General features: G+C 41.7%; 1 protein-coding gene across 1 annotated transcript in view; it reads left to right on the forward strand.

Moving 5' to 3' along the window:
• Positions 1-345: 345 nt before the first annotated feature.
• Positions 346-15,471, forward strand: part of MSRB3 (methionine sulfoxide reductase B3) — a 162,353-nt gene continuing 147,227 nt past the window's right edge. The window contains exon 1 of the mRNA XM_039234285.1: positions 346-444. The gene's annotated coding sequence lies outside the window, so the exon portion shown is untranslated. The remainder of the gene's footprint in view (positions 445-15,471) is intronic.

Genomic DNA, 15,471 nt, shown 5'->3' on the forward strand with positions numbered 1-15,471 from the left:
TCAGGTGGGACCTGGGTGGGGCGCTTGGCGCTGCTCTTGGGCCTCAACTCTAGAGAGAGATGCTCCCTGGCCGAGGGATTCCACCGCCCGCTCGCGGCGGCGGCGGCGGCGGGCTCGGAGGAGGCGGGAGTTGGCGGCCGCCGAGGCCGGGCAGCGGGCCCCGTCCGCGGCGGGCGCGCTCCGCGGTCCTCCCTCGCTCGTCTCCCATGCTCATATTTGGACTCGGCTGCCCGTGCCCAGGAATTTCCCGTCATGCCTCCCGCCGCCCCGTCCGTCGCCCGGAGCCTGGGAGGGAGGGAGGGAGGGACGCAGCGAGGCTCGGACGGCGGCGGCGGCGGCGCCCCGGCCCTTCCATGAGCCCACGGCGGACCCTCCCGCGCCCCCTCTCGCTCTGCCTCTGCCTCTGGCTGGCCGCGGCTGCGGCGCGGGAAGCCGCGCAGTCAGGTAAGTTTGGGCTCCTTCCCCGCCTCACCTCCCCCTTCCCACCCTATTCGTGCCGAGTTGAGGTGTGACCCCGATCCCGGGTCCCCTCGGAGCGCGGGCTGCGCCCCCTTCAGATTCCTGCGGGGACGCCCCCTTTCCTGAGCCCGGGAGGGGCGCGGAAGGGGAGCGCCCCGCGCAGGCGTTCGGGGGTGGGGGGGGGGAGCGGATGGAAGGAGGTCAGGCTCGCTTCGCCCCCGCCTGCGAGAGGCGTCTGGCCGCCTGGCTGACACCTTATCTCGTCCCCGGTGCGAACCTGAGCCCGAGGGACGCTCTCGCCCGGCGCGGGCCCCCGGGGAGGGGCTTGGCGCGGCAGCCCGCAGGGGGCAGGGGAGCGGCGCCGCGCCACCCGGAGCCCTCAGCTCGGGGCAGGACTGCCTCGCCGAAGTGGCCGCGCGGATAACGGGCCGGGGCGCGTGGGAATGCGCCCGCCAGGCCCGCGCCTCCGCCGGGCGTCCGGGAGGGGCGTGGGGCGCCGGCGCGCAGGGAGAAAGCCGGGAGCGGCGGGCGGCGTGGAGGGGGCACCGGGGGCGCCCGGCCGCGCGCCGCGTCGCCCGCGCCTCGGGCTCGGGCTTCCGCGGGCCCCGCTGGTATCTAATAGGCCAAAACCGAACAAAATCCCGAGTATGCCAGGTACCAGTCTTGTTGTTTTTAAGCGGAAAAAAAGGCATCCAAATCTGTTTTGTAAGTTTTACAGTGGACTGTTTTAAAGTCAAACGTATGTGAGCGAAAGGTACCATTCCTGCCTTCCTTGGTTTAGGACTATAATAGTGGTAATTCTGAAGTCTTAACACAATAATTTTTGAAGATCGTTCTTTAAATCCCGTGGAAAATATTAGGATTTTTTTTTACATAAGGTTATTATAAGAGTAATCATTTGAAATGACAAATGTAGAGTTTTTGGTAAATGTGAAATTGCACGAACGTTGATATTTATCTTACTAATCATCAGAGCTTGTCAGTTCTTAATTTTTTTTTTCTGGACTGATAGAACAAATCCTCAGTTGAGATTAGACAATTTTAGTTTGCTTTGAGTTTTACCACCAGTAGACTAAATTGTCAACATTAGATACGACTAACAATTAGGACTTAATAAATTAGTTGAAAACTGACTCTATTAAACGTACATTATATTCAGAACCCTCTGGTCTGTCTCTTAATATTTCCTTTGGTAACATTGGTGGCAAAATAGATTTTAAAAGTTGGTCTCCTTTATAAAAAATCTTCGGTATTCATGTAATTTATAAAATTGCCAATTTAGATTAATGGGAGATTCTTAAAATGTTTAACTTTATTAAATGTGCAGTTTATAAATATTAATTCAAGTAATGATAGCAGTTTCATGATTGAAAACAGTACTGATTAGTACTGTTTTTTTTTAAGACCTGCTTTTATGGATTCATATTTTAGGAGTACCTTTAATAGTACTTCTTGGGAAATACAACAGGTCCTAACAGCACTTTTTATTAGTGGTCGTCTAGAAGATACTGTGCTGCAGGATAAAGAGTGGATTGTACTACCAGGGAATAGTTGTTTTTTTTTTTTTTTCCTTCAGTGATATGTTGACTTACCTAATACTTGTGGTAAAGAAGCCCTTGAAGACCCAAATCCACTGTACCATGGCCCCTTGCCAGCAATTTTGAACATCACATTTATATTTGGACCATTTAAACATTCATTCTCTTAATTTTGGTCCCCGCTGACATATAAGTCTAATTTCTGGTGACTTTTATTAGGGCCCTGTGTGAACGTCTGGAATTTTTTATATTAAAATAAGTAGCTCTCTGCCATAGAGAATTTTGTCACAGTGCCTAAACTGCCTGTCCGCCAAGGTTGCAAACATACAACATAATTTAGGTTTTGAATCAACTCATGGTCCTTTTGGTTGTTAAAGGTGCTTGTTCTAATATCTTCACTAAAGTGTTAACCCATTAAGTCAGAAGTCTTTCCTGTTTCGCTAAACCCAAGTAACAAGAATATGCAAAAAAGAGATCCCAACAGTAGTTTCATGGGTTTTCCCCACATATTCTAATGCATTTATTTTTTTTAATTAAAAATGAAATTTCAACTATTAAAGAGGAACTTTAGGAAATAATGCTCTTTTCGTTCTGTTATCTGGTTGCAATTCTTTGTTTTTTTTATCTCACCCGTGCTAACTTAATAGTTGGGGATTTGGTTCAGATGTTTAGTAGCTTCCTTCTTTGTAAAGTGATGAAGTTGGACATGTCTCCATGTCCCTTCTGACTCCAGGATACTGTAATATTGTTATTGTTTATTAAATGTCGCAGAGTTACCCACACTACATTGATTCAGACTTCTGACTACTTCTGATTCAGACTCTTACTTGCTCTGCATGTTAAACTGGTCTACCTGTAGTCAGAAATGATTGGCATAGATCCAGGTGTGGGGAGCCTGGATCTGCCTCGGGGTCATCTTGATACCTGGCCTGTGCGCACAGATGCACACCCCTAGACAGAGGTCCGTGACAGTAAGCTTCTGTTACTTTCTCTTTCCCTCTCTAGTAGCAGAGAGTGCTGGTTATGTCATAGCATAAATGTCTCACTGCTCTTTGGGGACAGTTAAGCCCAGGCCCTAAGATGGTCTGGTATTCAGTTTTGGAATTTGTGTTTGGGTTAGGGATACCACTGTAGAGCACCCAAACTCTTCTGGAGTTGGAGGCCTGTGACTAGTTGTTTGGAGGCACTCCAGATGAAATGCCCTACATTCCTACAAAATGCCCTATTGATCATACTCGGACCTACCCATCTTGCTTACGCAGAATTAAGTTGAGTTTGGATAGGAGGGTAATCAGATAGCTATTTAATTTACCATTTGTTAGTTAGCATCTGTGATTGCTATACAAACATCTCAAGCCTTTACTTTGGATATTCTTATATTTTCTCCTTCCTGGGCCTGATGAGATTGTCTTTTAAAATGCTCTGCGTGATCTCGGCTCCTTGTTCATGTACTTTCTCTATAGCATACCAAAGTCATGTTTATGGCTCTTAAGGAAATGCAAATAAAAAGAAAAGAAGTTATAGAAAAGTTAGGCCAGTAATAAATCAACCAATTGACTTTATAGAGGATTTGGTTATTGCCTCATTTCAGCTTCTGTTGCAAGTAACAGAAATGAACATGAACTAGTTTTAAGAAAACGAAAGAAAGAAATTTGTTGGGAGCCAAATGCAGACAGACCTTATTAGGGACCAGGGACTGGAAAACCTGGAACTTTTCTGCTCTCTACTGTTTGACTTTCTTTGCTTCATTGTTCTCTCTTTGCTGACCATTTTTTTTTTTTTCCTGCTTTCCTGTGTTCATGGTTGAATGTGACTGCTGAGCAGCCCCTGAGTATTTACGCGTCCCTTGGTTCCAAGCACAGGGAGAGACTAATACATTGAGACTTGACCCTAAATTCCTGAGAGAAAGAACCCGATAGACATAGTGTGGGCCACACTGTTCACACACATTTACCCTAAGGTCTCTTTTAATTCTAGATTTCTTTGTAGCGTGTTCTGCAGACATTGACATGGTTTGATTTTGCATTTTTACATTTTGTATTATGGCGTTGTTAGTCCTTAAAAGGTATAATTTTCTCTTGATTGTAGTGTGTGTGGAGGAGAGTGTGCCAGCCTCACTGGGATCCTAGGATGTTAGGGCAGTTCATTCATACTGAGGCAGGAATGCTGAAGGGGAGCCTCTGGGATGTAAGAGGGGGGGGAGAGGAGTGGGGTGCACTACCTGCAGGAGTTACAGCGCAGCTTGGGACCCACCTGACTTGTGGAAATCCTGTTTAGTGACAGCTGATCTGTCCTTCAGATACTCTGCATATTTTAGGAATTCACTGAATTAAAATGCGGAGCTCAAATAGCTCTTTTTAAAAATATTTTTTAATGTTTTATTTATTTCTGAGAGAGAGAGAGAGAGAGACAGCGTGAGCAGGGGAGGGTCAGAGAAAGAGGGAGACACAGAATCCGAAACAAGCTCCAGGCTGAGCTGGCTGTCAGCACAGAGCTTGACGCGAGGCTCGAACCCATGGACCGTGAGATCATAACCTGAGTCGAAGTCGGATGCTCAACCACCTGAGCCACCCAGGTGTCCCTCAAATAGCTCTTAAGGGTGAATTCATTTAAACTATCTAAGTAATAATTAGAGACGTTCAAAATAGTAATAGTTGAGGGGGTTCCTTAGTTATTTTCCTGTTTCTCACACATGTCTACCATTTTCCATCTCTACTTTCCTTTAGACTGCTTCTGCTGTCTGGAATACTTTTCTCTTGTAACCTGTCCTTAAAGCTCCATCTCATGGTCTTTTATGAAGCTTTCTTCACCTCTTGAATTGTCATTTCCTTGTGTTTTCAAGACGTTTGGTACCCTGATTAGAGCATGGTTTTATCATCTTGCATTATCAAATCCATACGTATTCACCTTCTTCATGAGACTATAAGTTCTTTTAGACAAATGAATCATCTAGAAGAATTTGGATAGGCTGTTAGCATCCATCATCCCGGGTATAATGATTCCAGCTTTTTCAAATGTTCTGAAGCTTATATGGCATCCTGCTTGTCACTGCCTTCTTTTTCAGTCGTTAGAGCTCAGTCTTTCTCAGTCCTTGCCTGGTTTTTAGATATTATAGGCGTTTCCATGAACATTCTAATTTCCTGTGTGATAATCACATGTATAGAATGATAGGATCTTTTCCTGCAAACCAAGATGGATGGGGAAACAGAATATAGCAAACTGATGTGGAAGGGGTCAACTTGTGTTGAGTACCCAATATTTACCGGATCAGATAGAGAGGGCAGGTGTAGAAAAACATTGGAGCATATATGAAGGGGAACAGTGTGAAGATAAAAGATTGAAGGTTAGGTGCGGCCTAGAACATGGAGGGCTTTTAACGCGAGGCTAGAAAATTTGGATTGGGTTAGTAAGCTATGAGATAGAAGTTTTTTTGTGTCCTCAAAATATTATAATCAAAGTTGGAGTATAAGATATATTATCTAATAATCCAAAAGGTGAATTGAATCAGGAAAGAAACCATTGGACTAATAAAGAAGGGTTATAAGATATTTTCTCTTTTTAAATGTTTAGTTTTGAGAGCGCACACGCAGGGGAGGGGCAGAGAGAGAGGGAGACATAGGATGGGAAGCAGGCTCTGTGCTGATGGCAGTCATCCGTGTGCAAAACTCAAACTGATGAACCATGAAATAGTGACCTGAGCTGGAATCAGATGCTTAACTGACTGAGCCTTCTAGGTGCCCCAAGTTTTTCTTAGAGAATGAAGACCTGAGCTAGGGTAGTGGCGATGGGATTAGAGGAGTGTTCCTGATGTAGATTGGACAGAAATAAACAATTAATTGGAGATGGTGAAAGAGAGGGATGGAGAAAGGATGATGGAAAGACATTAGGCCTGGGTGATTGCAAGAATGTGAACTCAGGAGGTTTGTGGGTGGGGATAAAAAACGAGTTTGTTTTAGATCTGTTGCATTTGAGGTGCTGGTAGAATATTGATGTGGAGACAAGTAGCTGAATTAGAAATGGAAGTTTTGGGTCTGGAGATAAAACGTTTGTGACACCTGAGTGGCTTAGTCCGTTAAGCATCTGACTCTTGGTTTTGGCTCAGGTCACGGGTCTCATGTTTCGTGTGTTTGAGCCCTGCATCTCACTCCGCGCTGGTAGTGGGGAGCCTTTTGGGGATTCTCTCTTTTTACCTCTCTATCTGCGCCCCCACTGCTCACTCTTGCGCTCTCTCTCTCTAAAATAAACATCTGAAAAAAAAAAAAAGAATGAAGCAGTACAGTTAAAATAAACAAGAGTAAATAAGATTAAAAATAAAGGGGAGAAGAAAACAAAACATTTTTGTTGACTGGAATAAGAGGGTGGGGACAGGAAAAGCATCATCAAGATGCAGTTTCATCTGGCTCTGAAAGATTCCCAGTTAGTAAATGGCGTTTTGTCCGTGAACTTCCTTGTTTAGGGGACATCACATTTACTCACTCCACGAATAGTACATGGGAAGCCTTGAACAAAGGATACTGCAGCCAGAAAGACCTTCCCAAACTGCAAAATTGTTGCTATGTCTTCCCTTCTTGACCTCTCCAGTGGCTTATCTTGCCTAAGATAAGGGACTAACTCCTTAAATGTCTTTCTCATCACCAAGCCTTGCTTTTCTCTATCCTCTGAGCTTCCCACAAGTGATTCATTTGGGCTTGAACACACATTTTACTCTGTCTCCTCCTCATTTCTCCCTTTACCTTCCCCAAGCACATGAAGCCAATGTGATTGCCACCAGATGAAGTGCTCTTTGGCTTTTTTTGTGTTGTTGTTTTCAATGGGCACTTATCATTGCCATGATCAAATTCTTATCCATAAAATAACGATTTCCTTTTTAAATTCTTATTTATTTATTTATTTATTTAAAATTTCTGAGAGAGAGAGAGAAAGACAGCGTGAACAGGGGAAGGTCAGAGAGAGAGGGAGATACAGAATCTGAAACAGGCTCCAGGCTCTGAGCTGGCTGTTAGCACAGAGCCTGATGTGGGTCTCGAACCCACGAACTATGAGATCATGACCTGAGCCAAAGTAGGACGCTTAACTGACTGAGTCACCAAGATGCCCCATTGTTGATGATTTCCTAAACTAAAATTTTAAAAAAATGATAATAAATCACATCCCTACCTCTTTTTTGCAGAATGCTGTGTTTTTCTGATCTTTTCAAATGTCCCCTTCAAGATCTTGAACACTTGAGTTGGCCACCTGGGCCGCCATACACTGGTCTCTGACATTTGGCCATGGTGGTCTAGAGCAGCATTGTTACCTGGCATTTGTAAGAATGGGTTACCCAGCTGAGGGCTGACTTGGAAACCGCGAGACAGTTTCTTGATACGTGACTTTGTGAAGGAAGGCAGAGGGGAGTTACTTCTTTGAGAGGTCTTGAGTTGCACAAACTGGAGAGGCTTGTAAGATACGAAGATGACTGCAAGTGAAATAGAGGAATAATGCTGGTATAGGAAATGTGTTCTCAGGGCCTGGCTTCCTGACCAACGGTATAACCTGATTCTGTTTCTAAAAATAGTACACTGTTCATAACATTTGTCTAAAATGACAGGTTTATATTCAGTGTGGTGTATTCAGAATACTTTCTACCTTAATTTTAAAAAGGGAACCCTCCCATGTGCTAGTATTTGTGCTTTTAGCGGCTGTTGAGTGAGAACATGCCTAATAGCAAAGGGCCACTATTGAAGTTTTAAATGAGGTTTATTTTAACATAAAAAAGCTGCATTCTCATGTTTGGAGCATACACGTGTGTGGACATTAGGGTGTACAGAGTCTACCGACGGCTTGATTTTGTGCTGTGTGGATACTTGCAGAGAGGTTCTGGTCTTAGCTTTCAGTGGCTCGTTGTCAGCTCACTTTAGGATGTGGTGGAGAGTTTTGTTTCAAAATCTGAGCCGTGGTTGGAAGTTTGGAATCTCAACGCCCTCCTGCAGCAGCACTTGGCTGTTTTATGCCAGACAGTGCACTTTATGCTGAGCCCGGACTGTGACGCAGTCTCAGGGCTTAGTATATGAATACTTGTTAAAAATTACATTTTCAGGCATAAGAGCCTCATTCTTAGGGCTAGCCTCCTGTGTTTAGGATGAAATTTAATAGGTTATTTGCATACAAATACATATGTCTCTGTTATGGCATAACTGTCTTCTATTACAGTAAATTACACGATGAATCTTAATGGCTTTTTAGGTCAGTTTATTTTATTTAAAGGGAAAAAACCTGCAAACCAACCAAGATGAGCCTGTGCTGCATGTTAGAGTCTTTAAAAAATATCAGGACAGCTTTTGTATAAATCAGGGAGCCATGACTTTTATGGTTTTTTTTTTTTAATTCCTCTTAATTAATTATTGTGTTTGATTGTCAGAGAGCTGGGCTTGGTTGGGCTTGAGAGCGATCTACAGTGACTATCACAGGTGGATATTTTATTTTAGATTAGTGTGTATAAGGAAAGGAAGGTAGGGCTGTATCTCCCTGTACACAGTCCAGAACATTAGACAGGACAGCGATTGAGGGACCACAGGTAGCCTGGGGGCCCTGGCCTCACAGTAACTGAGAATGACAAGGTGCAGGCACTGCCGTCCTTCCCATATGCCCTCTGGTTAGGCCACAGTAGGAGCAGGGAGAACATGGTTGAGGTGGGGATGTTTATCAGTTTGCAGAGCCAGTTGAAAAACTGCAGACTCATTAGTATATTTGCATCCTGCATATGTTCATGTTGCAAAGGAATCAGTGTATTGCGATAAAGAGAACATTGGATATAGCGAATTGGAAGACTGGGTTTTCCTAGTCCTGTTCTTGCCTAAGGCATGTAAACTCTATGTGCCTAAATCTTCACATCTGCAAAATGAACCGGTTGGACTGAGTAATACCTAATATGTAAGATTCTGTAGTGTATGGGTTGTCTCAAAGGCTCCAAGTAGTTTTCATAATGTTTAATGGAAATGATATAATTATTAAATTATACATAATTATGTCTTCTCTTGTTTCTGCTTGGTTCAAGTCTGTTTTGTGGAATTAAGTATAAATATTATTCTATGACTAAGATCTTCTGTTTGAACTTTGTAGCCTAATGTGCTCAGTAATTTGATCCATAAGCAAAGTTACATAACCCTTTTAAAGATTTAGTATTTATTTAGAGGATAGATTACAGTCTATTAGAAGCATCATATTAGGTATCCCATTTGAAGTAAAGGCATTAAGCACTAGAAATTATGTTGGTTCTAAATGTATAGCTAAGAATTGCTTATTTAGGCTTGATGATGTATCTCAGATAGGAATAGTCCTCTTTTAATTAGGGTACACTGCTAGTAGAATTTGCTTTTGACCATCCTAGGAATATATTTAGTTCTTTCTTTTAATTGAAAAAGTTGTTTTTAACAGTTACTCACTTTTGAGAGAGAGAGGGAGCTCGAGCAAGGGAGGGGCAGAGAGAGAGAGGGAGACACAGAATCCAAAACAGCCTCAGGCTCTGAGCTGTGAGCACAGAACCCCCTACACAGGGCTCAAACTATGAAACCATTAGATCATGACCTGAGCCAAAGTCAGACGCTCAGCCAACTGAGCCACCTAGGCACCCTGAAATATATTTAATTCTTAAACTAGTTACTATGCTCTTAATGATTAAGAAGAAAATCTCCATTGAGTTTTAAGGAAGAAAAAAAACTTCACTAATTAGGTAAAAAAAAAATCCCTTGCCTTTAAAATATATTAGTAAATTTTTGCCCTTTTTTATTATAAATATTTCACATGCGCAAAGAGACTAATTATAAGACATAAAGAGTAATTTTTAAAAATATAGTATCCCCACTCAGCTTCACAAGTGGAATGGTAAAGCTGCCTGTGTGACCTTCATTCACAGCTTCCTTCTGCTCACAGTACCCACAGTCCTGCATTCTGTGATGATCACTTAACACAAATGATAACTGATACACTCTTGCTTTTTTTTTTTTTATAGTTTTACCGTAGGTATATCTATCTCTACATATTTTATTCTTTTTTTAATTTTTAAAATTTTTTTTTAATTTTTATTTATTTCTAGGAGAGAGAGAGAGACAGCGTGAGCAGGGGAGGCTTGAACCCACGAACCGCGAGTTCATGACCTAAGCGAAAGTCGGACGCTTAACCGACTAAGCCACCCAGGCGCCCCTCTACATATTTTATTCTTTACTTTTGTATGTTTGGAGGTCTGTATTAATGGTGTCATTTGTGTGTAACTTCTGTGACTTGCTTCCCCTCTGCCCCTATCACATTATATTTGTGTTACCCATATTGGTGTATGTAACTCATTTTTAAAAGATTAACATTTCTTTTATTATATGTATGTTTTTCTACTTTTTATTTATTTTTTGCTCCTTTCACAAAGGAAGCATATTTTCCTTTGAAGTCAAATAGTTGTATTTTTTCCCACTGCTTCTATTCTTCACCATCCATATATCCAAAATAATGAGAATAATGGTAGTGATAATAATAATAGAAAATATGCACATATAGATGTGACTAGTCTACTCACTGTGCCAGACACTAGTCTAAGTGTTTGCTATTTACATATATTAACATATTTACTGTTCATGGCAACTTTATCAAGGAGGTACCGTGTTACCATGAGAGTTCATATATTGCGATGAGGCCCACAGACCCAAGGAACTCAATAATTTGTATGACTATGATTTGTTTTTTTGTTTTGTTTTTTTTTACTTCTAGGAGAGAAAGAGAGAGACAATGTGAGCAGGGGAGGGTCAGAGAGAGAGGGAGTCACAGACTGAAACAGGCTCCAGGCTCTGAGCTGGCAGTCAGCACAGAGCCCGACGCGGGGCTCGAACTCACGAACCGCGAGATCATGACCCGAGTGAAAGTCGGACGCTTAACCGACTAAGCCACCCGGGCGCCCCTTGTTTCTCCATTCTTAATATGGGCAACACACTTTTATCTTTTATTCTTAGTTTAAATGTTACTACCTTCAGGAAGGCTTTCTTATGCCCTCCCTGTGTCCTGCCTTCTCCCCCGCCACCCCAATACAACTAGACTACTTCCTTTTGTTACTACGGATATTTATGCCCCCTTTGTTTCTCTGTGATCTTTTGCACTTGCTAATAGTATCTATCTCACAGTACATCAGCCTCACAGAGACAGGGACCAAGGCATATTGTTTCTCACTTTGTCCCTAGCATCTGTCTGTTAAACAGAGTGAAGGGTGAATGCATGGTGGGCTTGCCCAGTTTGGGAAGGGAGAGGCCTTGTAGCTGAGTTTGATGTGTGTTTTTCCTAATCTTTCAGGGTGATAAAAGGGAAGAAGAGAAAAGTTTAGGTTTACTGTAGTTTAATTTTCTGACTCCGGGGGCCATGGTGTAGGGAAGGAGCATCAGAACTGGATGTGACCGGAACAAGAAGTGGTGCTTTCAGGGTTCAGTGTCTGTCTCTTAGTGAAGTGACGTCCACAGTTTCCAGGGTGGCACGCCTAGGTTCCTACATTTGCCCGTCTTTTACAGAAGTCCGCCCTGGCAGTGCTCCCCGAATCTGTGGTCTGCTAGGCACACGCGTTGCCTCAGAAGCCCTGCTCGGTGTGCGTTCCACGCCAGGAAGTGCTTGCCAGACTTAACTGTTGGCTCCACATATACCCTGTGCCCGTTATTCAGCTCTTTACACTTGTGACCTACCTGCTCTCTGGCCCGGGTGCCTGTTTGCAATCCTGGCAGGAATCTGCTGGATTCTCTTGCACTACACTTGCAAGAACAATGTTTGCACAGGAGAGGAGTTGGGATTGGCCTTTTCTTCCATACTTTGTTTAGCAGAAGTATTTCAGAGCGGGTTTTTCCTATTTCACTTTCCAGCGTGGGAGCAGTTTCCTCTCCGTTCTCTTTAAAAGATATTTATTTGTACTGCCACCTTTGTGTGTGTGGTGTGTACGTGTATGCAAGTGTGCAGGCTCTCTCTGTCTCCGGTTTTTAAAAAATCCCTGCCTGTCATTCGTTTTGTAACTCTCTATGAGAATCATTTTTTAGTAGGTGCATTTAAATCCTTTATATTTTATGTTATGGTGGACGTATGTGATGGCATGCCTCGCCCTGTCGTTTCATCCTCTTTTTAGGATCTTTTCCCTCAGTTTTCAATATTTTGCCATCTGGTTTCTGTGTTTTATTTGCTTTTCTATCTCATAGGGATTTGAAACGTTGACATATTTTAAGTTCTGTGACCTTGAAAAGGTGTTGAAAAAAAATCATTGAGCCTAAACTAATCTAATTACTAAATTTGAAAAAAACCAGGATACAATAAATAGCATTTGTCTCTTCTCTGCAGGAGGAGTTTTGGATTCTTTTATTTTTTTCTGCTCTGCCTTTGTTAACTGAAGTGGGGCTATAGATCCACATGGATATTGTAGAAGTGTTATTTTTATATGTTATCTCTTTTAAGGAGAGATGTGTGTTTTTCTCTTTTAAGGAGAGAACGTATTACATTTAATTATGTAACAGCTACTGCATTTCTACTGCATTTAGTGATTATCATCATACTTTTTCTACCTCAGCTTTACTGTTCTTAAGGATATTATGATCATTGTATCATTTGGCTAGAGGTTTTTAAAAAATTTTTTAATGTTTTTTATTTATTTCTGAGATAGAGAGACAGCGTGAGCAGGGGAGGGTCAGAGAGAGACACACACACAGAATCCTGAACAGGCTTCAGGCTCTGAGCTAGCTGTCAGCACAGAGCCCGAAATGGGGCTCGAACCATGAACCGTGAGATCATGACCTGAGTCGAAGTCGGACGCTCAACCGTCTGAGCCACCCAGGCTCCCCTAGAGTTCATCCTAGAGGTCTTCCCCCCGCCGCCCCCTCGCATCCAGAATATATGCATACATGTTTCCTGAGCTCTCCTGTTACCTGAAGGAATTACAGAGTGTTATATAACACGTTAGCCTTTTATTTGCAAAACAACATTTAATTGATAAGAGGAATCCACTAAAGCATGATTAAGAGGCTGCGAAATTCTTGTAGAATGACCCTAGTGTAAATAATTGTATAATTATGAAATGTAAAAAGTGGTTAGCATTATGTTTGGAAGAAGAGCCTAGGAATGATAGAATTTACTGGCATTCAAGTGACAAATTAGTATCAGTCACAAGGTTGGTACTGGGAATTCAATACCTCTAATTCTGAGTCATGATGCAAAATCATTGTAAATTCTAGAACAGTTTTGTCTCTGAGTGTGAGTGATATTGGCAATTTTTAGGTGCAATGAAACAGTATTTTCTAACTCTTATTGAAATGTTGAAATTAGAGTCAACCAAAAGTTTACTTTGTCAGATTTCTGTTTTATTAGTATGTTAGTGTCATTCATACATAAAGTTAGATCACTCTTATATGATTGACTGAAACAGTTGATTGCAAAACTTGAAATTTTTTTTGTCAAAGATAATGATTTTTTGGGGGGGCCATTCACTGAAACATATTGCTGTAATAGAAAACATCTTAATTGTCTGTTAGACAAGCGCCTCATTCTTATCGGGTCCAAAACTAAGCTAATTAAACCCTGCCATGTATGTACATATATGCACATCCACACACATGCACACATACATACATATTCTCTCATTTTCTATCTCTATCTCTACACAATATCTCTTACTTTTCTTTCTCAGTAAGGGGAGCAAAATTCATTGAGCAGCCTGCTAATTACTTCCAAAAACATTACCTCATTTAAGCCTTCCAAAACTTAATGAAGTGTTATGATCTACATTATGTAAGTAAGGAAACTGAGGATCAGAGAAAGTAACTAATTTGCTCAAGCATTTATTGCATGGGCTAAGTGATGGAGTCAGAATTTGAACCCAGCTCTGCCTAGATACAGCATAGGACTCTAGTCTTATGGGACCTGGGATGTTATGCACAGAGATGAGGGAGAACCGGAAGCGACATTTGAGTTTAGTCTGATGAAAACATTAATTGAGCTAAAACAGCATTTTACAATGGTGAATACCACTGATTACTCTCAAGGGGGTTGTAGGAGAGGCATATCTATAAACCTGAAACTCTAACGTGCAGTAGTAGTTATAATAATAGAGGCACTGAAGTAGGAAGTACTATAGAAGAAGAGCTGATTCATTTCTAATGGAAGGGATCAGAGAAGAGGTTGGGCAACCACCGTAAGGGAAAGTTTCCTGCAGGAAATGATGGCTAAACTGGGTCTTGAAGGATAAAAATGAAAGTTCGTTCCTTATGAGTTTATGGGTGGTATGGCAAGGGTAGGATAAATAGTAGGCCACCACCAGAACAGAGTATTTATTTATTTATTGAAAAATACTTACCAAATGCCTACTAGGGGTTAGGTACTGTGTGAGGTACTAGAGTCAAAGTAAAGGACGAGAGTTCATGGAGCATATCGCGTACCAGGGAATGTTGAGGGCAGAAGTTATACACATAGGACAAGAATTGAAGCTGCTAGGTCTTGAATGCCTGGGTAGATTGGTTGAATTTTCCCTTGAGGTGATAGTGAGCGTGAAAGCACGTGAAGCAAGGTTATTGACATGGTCAGAACTAGTACACGGCACCTTAGCAGCAGTAGGGAGGGTAGATATGAGGGGACTCAGGTTAGAGGCAGGAAGACCAGTAAGGGGCCGTGACTGCAATCTAGATGAAAGATGAAAAGAAAAGGATGTATTTGAGCAGTGTCTTGGAAATAAATTTGATAGCACTTTGTGTCAATTAGATATAAATGGTTACAATTTAAAAAAATGAGGATGACTCTCAGATTTGAAGTTTAATGACTGGGTGGACTGGAGTAGTTTTTAACAGGATCAGGAATACAGAAAGAATAATAAATTAGTAAAGAAAGAAGCAAGTTGAGTTTATGAATAATAAATTGGTAAAGAAACAAAACAAATGAATTGTTTTAGATGCATGTGGAAAACCCAAATTCTTTCAAAAACATGATTTGATCACCTAAAATTAATAAAGAAAACCACTGTGGGACAAAATAGAAAGAACATTTTGGAAAATATTATATTTCTTTCACTCTGAGATCTCATTGGCTTCTCCTCTCTCCTAAGTCCAACTTGGTATCAAAGGATAGTTGATAGAGGCTGTGAAGATTTGTCTTTCAGTGTAATAGGAATCCATTTTCATAAAACTCCTCCTTTGTCTTCTCTATCAGATTCAAGCCACAGCACATGCCATCAGAATTTCATTTTATAATTTTCTTACTTTTTGCTATAGAAAGTAAACTTGGAGGGGAGGAATGCTAAAACTATGGTACAAGAGCAAATATTTATTTGCAGTTTCCGGTGCTAAAACTTTCTATTTTCCTGCAATAGTGGCAGAGTTCTAACTTAAAATATTTGAGACATGATTTAAGGACACATATGTTTAGGGCTTATATTCAACTCATTAAAAATAGTCTTTCAGTGATAGATATAGATACTGTAGTTTATAGTCCCAGGCGCAGGATTTAG

Source organism: Hyaena hyaena, unplaced genomic scaffold (assembly GCF_003009895.1).
Source record: "Hyaena hyaena isolate Hyena2069 unplaced genomic scaffold, ASM300989v1 scaffold_87, whole genome shotgun sequence".
In the NCBI taxonomy this organism is placed as follows: Eukaryota; Metazoa; Chordata; class Mammalia; order Carnivora; family Hyaenidae; genus Hyaena; species Hyaena hyaena.